A 6,477-nucleotide genomic window follows, 5' to 3' on the forward strand; every position below is an offset into this window, starting at 1 on the left:
CAACGGTGAAGATCATGATAATAATTTTTCTTCTACATCTAATAATTTAAAGTTTCGTGACGAGAGATATTATGCTTCTAGACAGATTTTCCTTAGAAGTTATAAATTTACGAAGAAAGAAGAAACAGTGGGAACAAAAACGAAGAAGTGGCTGAAGAAGAAGCTTAAAATGCTAATGAAGAATCATAGTAATGGTAGCTCTTGTGATCAATAGAATATTTTTTTAGTTTAGTACCTATTAATTGGATTTATTATGCAATTATTGTTATTTTAATTTAAAGAGATTTTGTTTTATTTATGTGCTAATTTTTTATATTGATGAAAATCAGAAAATTGTTTAACCAAAAAGATGCCTGTTGCCAAAGATCGATCTTTTTTAATTTATCATGAACATAACTCATTTGTTTATCACGGACTAAGGGGGATTATTTATTTATTTTCTTTTCTAGGTGGGTCTTAATTACTTTTTTCAAGAAAAAGTTAAGTATACAAAATAATAATAATAATTGTGATAGGAGAAAATCGAATGATATATACAATGCTCTCTATCAATATTGGATACATATTTTTGTACTTTGGCCCTACTTTTAATGGAATAAGATACCCACGAGTAAATGAATTTCGATTAAGTATTGCCATCCCTAATTATAATAAGATTGCTATGTTAGTATAACAATTTATATATGAAAAGTATGCCTCAAACCATAGTCTTCAATTCTAAACATGTAGATTTCAATTAACAAATTACAACTTATCACGTGCAAACTTTAACATATTTAAGAATTGAATAATCACAATGCAAATTTTTTGGTGCGTAGTTGTAAATTTTATGATCTCATATGTTTTTAGATAGTGTAGAGGTCAAAATAAATGGTAGAAGGTAGAAACATTAAATCCTATAGCAAAAATTTAAGACATAATCACAATTATGTTAAAATAATCTCATCGATGATTGTTTACAGTATCACTGCATTAAGGAAACGTGGGTCTCACCATGTTAAAAAATATTCCTGAACAATTTTCATTTACGGGACAAAGTCCTTCTTTAGCTATTGTTCTATTTTTCCATTTAAATGTTGCCACGTCAATCTCACGTGTAAAATAATTACCATTTTTGCTCCCTAAACTTTGATTACTACCAAATTGTGCTCATTTTTATTAAAAAAATTAATTTAAAATTAAAATTTTATTAAATATTATAAAAATAATTCAAATATTAGTTTAAATCTTATAAAATTAAATAAAAATCATTTAAACTTTAGTCAATTTTTAAAATTCACTATAGATATTAAAAAATCAAATATATACCAAATATGAATGAAATAAAAAATTCAAATATCAAATTAAAATTAACTCTAATAATAAAAATTCAAATATGAATTTTATAAAAAAATTAAATATAAATAAAATCTAAATTAATTCAATAGACCCATATTAGTAATTTAGTTATTTTTATTATAAATTAAAAAGAAACGATTCATGATGGGTTTTGAGTTGCACGACTCCAATAGTTTCATTTTCTTATAATTTTTTTTTAAAAGAAAAAAGATACATATAATTTGATTTGAATTTGAATGTATATTTAGTTTGATATTTAAGTTTTAGTTTTATTTAACTTTGAATTTTATATATTAAATTATTATAAATTTGAAGTAATGCTAAGATTTTTTTTCAAAGATTTAACATTTTTTAGTGTTACTGTTTTAATTTTATTTTGATTTTAATTTTTCAATAATCTTTTTATAAAAATTTATTAGGTTTGAATTAATTTTTAAATAATTAATACAAAAAATAGAATTTTTAATTAATTTTTATAATAAAAATGGATTTGATTTGGTAATGGTCAAAGTTTAGGGGACAAAAATGTTAATTATTCTACACGTGACAATACTATATCGGAATTTACAATGTCACATCAGCGTTTAAACGACAAAATAGAACAGAACCTAATAAAAGGACTAGGTTTCTATAAATTATATAATTTAGTGAGAGTTTTTAACAGACAAATATTTTAGGGAGCACAAGATGGTAGTGTCATAAGTTCGGGAGCAAAAAATATTAACTATTCATGTTAAAATGCCATTTCAACAAATCTAATTCACGGTTGGGAGCCCTTTAGCAGTCAAGTTTTGTGAGGATATGATAATAAAGAGGAGCATACCTAGGAAGGTTAATGAGATAAAAGAGTTGTATCTAAAGGAGTCCTCTAGTATATGGATATCTTTTACTTATACAAAGGAAGCTAGTTTAAATCTCAAGTACATTTGTGTAAATGAGCCAAGTGTAATGTTGTGTGTGTTTGAAGAAGAAAATTGTTTCTTTTTATAGGTGGAGAGGCAAGCCTCATAACCGTTCGATAAGTAGTGAGTCCTTAAGTGGCATTAGCATCGCACGATAGAAAAGAAGCCAGTCTTAGAAGACAAAAGGAAGATTTCACACTTTAGCAATGTGACAATTAGAATTGGCAAATCTCTTTAGCGGATCGACACACTAGGGTGACTTGTAGCTACAGCTGTAAATTTCAAAAGATTTTGCACTTTAACAATGTGGCTTCCTAAACCTGTATAGTGAATTCATTCATCATCACACCAAGGTTAATTGGCTAGCAACGATACACTTATTGCCAGAGAAAAAGATGACTCGAGGGAAGGAGGGACGAGCATGACATTTACCTGTAGTGCATAAGGAACCCTATGTGGTAGTTGGAAAGTTTGGGAGTCTTGGTGAAGTCTTCCCAACCCAAAAATGTACGCACATGTGTTTTAGGCCAGTCGCACGATCTATTAAATTTTGGTCTTGACCATCTCAATATATTTTGGGCCCACTGTTTTATATTGAGAAAGTATCCCCAACATGTGTAATTTATTTTATTTTTTGTATTATTTTGAGCCTTGTTTGGACCTTGAATTTTTTAGAAGAGATTATGAAATCTTAAGGATTCCCTTTTCTTGTGTTTTGATTGAATCAATAAATTAAGAATTTTTTTCTAGAAAAATGAAAACTTAATTGTAGTATAATCTTTTAAAATTTACAACAATTATAAATATCTAAAATAAATAAATAAATAAAAAATCTCTTATCAAATTTGTGGAAATATTTTAAAAAAATTCTTCACTAATCCAATGTACAAACAAGCCTTGAGGGTTGGTATTTTTCTAAAAAATAAAATAAAACAAGTTTAGGGGTATACTAATGAAAAAATCCCGACAATGTTCTACTTCACTAACGAGTGTTTTGGCAAAATGACCATAATGAAAACTTTTATTAGCAAAATGATATTTCAAATATTTTTATTAGCAAAATGACCACCTTTTAAACTTAACTTAATAATTAATTTAATAAATATAAATAACATTAAATTAATTTTTCTTTATCATTTAAAGAAAAAAAACAGGGAGTAAAACCCTAGGGCAAAAGACCATGACCTCTCTTGAAGGTCTTCCTCTCCACATTTTCTAAAGTTTTCTTCATCTTCATTGAGTTCTTCTCTTTGTCTCCATTACAGTACTCAAGTCTTTCTTCGTCAATGATATTCATATTCACCTTTGACTTAAGAAAATCAAGAAACCATTAAAGAAGAAGTGAAAATTCCATCCAAGAATTGTAAAGGTTAGTAATTGACTATAATCTCACGTTTAACGATTGAGTATTTGTTATTTACAATTATATAACAATATGAAGCATAAATTTAGGTTTTTCTAAGAAAAAAATAAAAATATGGTGTGAAAATAACCTCAGTTCGAGGTTGAAGACGACCTGTAATATGCGACCATGTGCGACCAAAGGTTTGAAGACGACCTGTAATATGCGACCATATGCGACCAAAGGCGACCCTTTGGTCGCACATGGTCGCTTAGTGTAATCGAAAAATTATACTAAACGACCATATGCGACCTTAGTGTAATTTTCAGATTCACACATGTGGTATTCTTATTTTACATTTGTTAATTTGAATATTTAACTTTATGACAGGTATGGATCACATCTTTATATGCATGGACTATAATGGTGAGTGGAAGATTATAAGTAATCGTATTTGGGAATGGTTTGGTACTGGTTGCAACAAGGGATTTGTGGTTGACCGGAGTATCAAGTTTCATCAACTAGTGAATAAAGTCTAGGAAAAAGTAGGTGTTGATCGAAATTTATTTGAAATTGAAATAACTCATAAGGTGGTTGGTGAAACATTCAACAAGATGGCACCAAGTAAGATTTGTGGTGATTCTGATGTAGAGGATCTGTTGAAGGAGTTGTACAAAGCTAAAGAAGTGATTCATTTGTATGTGTGTGTCAAAAAGAATAATGATAAAGGAACGATGAAGCTTTTCAATGATGGTGATGGTGATGGATTCACTGGTGATGATATTGAATTTGGTTGTGATGATGATGTTTTTGATAATGGAAGCTTTTACGATAACTATTTTGGGTGTCATGTAATAGATCAATTTCCAAATGATCCAAGCTATGTCCCGAGTGAAGATATAGCGCAGAGTGGTGAAGACATCATTGGTTCCAATCCCACACCAGATGATATAGTACATGAGGGAGGTAACAATGTACTCGAGGAATGTGATAAAGTAGTTCAAGAAAATAATGATGTAATTGGGAATGACAATATAGTCGGGGGAGGTCAGATTATCCCTTATCAACATTTTGATACGTTTATGGGAAATTTTGCACAATTTAATAGAGAAGCAAGTCAAAATAGTGGCAGACATGATGGATTTGATTTAAAAGTGGGTCACCACTTTGTGAGTAAGGATGATTTGAGTTATTATCTTAGCATCATCGCCATTAATGAGAGATTTGAAATGCGAACAACCAAATCAACCAAGTCTGTAAAGGAGGTTCGTTGTATTAGTGAAAATTGCTCATGGAGAGTCTGTGCTACAAAGATGAAAGATTCACATTTCTTTGTCATTCGACAATACTATAGTCTTCACAGTTGCTCATTAATGAACCGAAATGCCAATCATAGACAAACATCCAGTTGTGTTATTGGTTCTCGTGTACAGGGACACTTTAAGAATAGTAAAGACCCACTCAACCCAAGAAGCCTCGCAGGATTCATGCGTAAGGAAATGAAAGTTCAAGTCAGTTATTGGAAAGCTTGGAAAGGAAAACAATGGGCTCAAAATTTGATTAGAGGAACGGCCAAAGAAATTTTTGCCTTGCTCCTTTCGTATTGTCACATGTTGAAGCAGGCAAATCCAGGTACAGCTACCCACATTGAACTTGATTCAGAAAATAAGTTCAAGTACTTTTTTATGGCTTTAGGTGTGGCCATAAGAGGGTTCACTTACATGAGGAAAGTAATTGGTATTGACGCGGCTTGGATCAAAACTAACCATAAGGGTGTGTTATTAGTAGAAACTACACAAGATAGTGAATATCATACTTACCCCATTGCATGGGGTTTGGTTGACAGTGAGAATAACGCTTCATGGACATGGTTCTTAGAGAAGTTGAAGGAGTTGATACCTGATAGCGAGGAATTTGTCAAAATGACCATGTAACAAATTGAAATTTGCAAAATAACATTTCATTTTATTTTTATTTTTATTTTATTTAATTTATTAAAAATTAATGAAGTGGCACTCAATTAATTTTAAAAAATCACATTAACAACAAACCCTAAAATCCCTAAACTCACGATATCCTTCTCTTCTCTTCTCCTCACCCTTTGCTTTCTTCCATTGCTAAGACTAAAAAGACCAGCCCTCCACTCCAAAAGTCCCTAAAGTCACATACCTTTCTCTTCTCCTCTCCATTTGCTTTCTTCCATTGCTAAGACCAAAAAGATCAGCCCTCCACAAGTCTTTCTCTCTAAAGTCACGATACCCTTCTCTTCTCCTCTCCCTTTGCTTTCTTCCATTGCTAAGACCAAAAATACTAGCCCTCCACTCCATTTCTTTCTTCCTCTGTTAAGACCAAAAAGACCAGCCACAGTCAATACCTTTCTCTTTTCCTTCTTCTTCTTCTTGTCTTCTTCATCAACGACCAATCCCCTCCTTCCCCTATTTGTAGTAAGACTAAAAAAACTCTTATCTTCTTTTCATTCTTCTTCATTCTCCATTAATATTTTTGGGATTTTGTTCTTCATTCTCTTATTTGCAATAATTATTCTTCCATAATTGTAATGGAATCAACCAATGATGTATTAACTACAGTTCCCACACCATCAAACGAATGTGAACAAGTAAGTATTATGATTTTTTATTTTTTTCTACATGAAAATTAGTGTTTGAATGTTATCTTTATCATATAGAAATGAAAGAAAAAAATAGATAAAATGCAACAATCAATTTTACACTATTCATTTCGAAATTTTCATTATTCAATACTTGAAAATTAAAAAAAATGAAGTTGATTCATAGTAACAATTTGCAAAAAATATGAAAATATAGACTATACAGTGCGACTATGTGCGATCCTATGCGACCCACATGGTCGCACATGATTTGCGAAATAAATGAA

The sequence above is a fragment of the Humulus lupulus genome, chromosome 7 (genome assembly GCF_963169125.1).
Source record: "Humulus lupulus chromosome 7, drHumLupu1.1, whole genome shotgun sequence".
Lineage (NCBI taxonomy): Eukaryota > Viridiplantae > Streptophyta > Magnoliopsida > Rosales > Cannabaceae > Humulus > Humulus lupulus.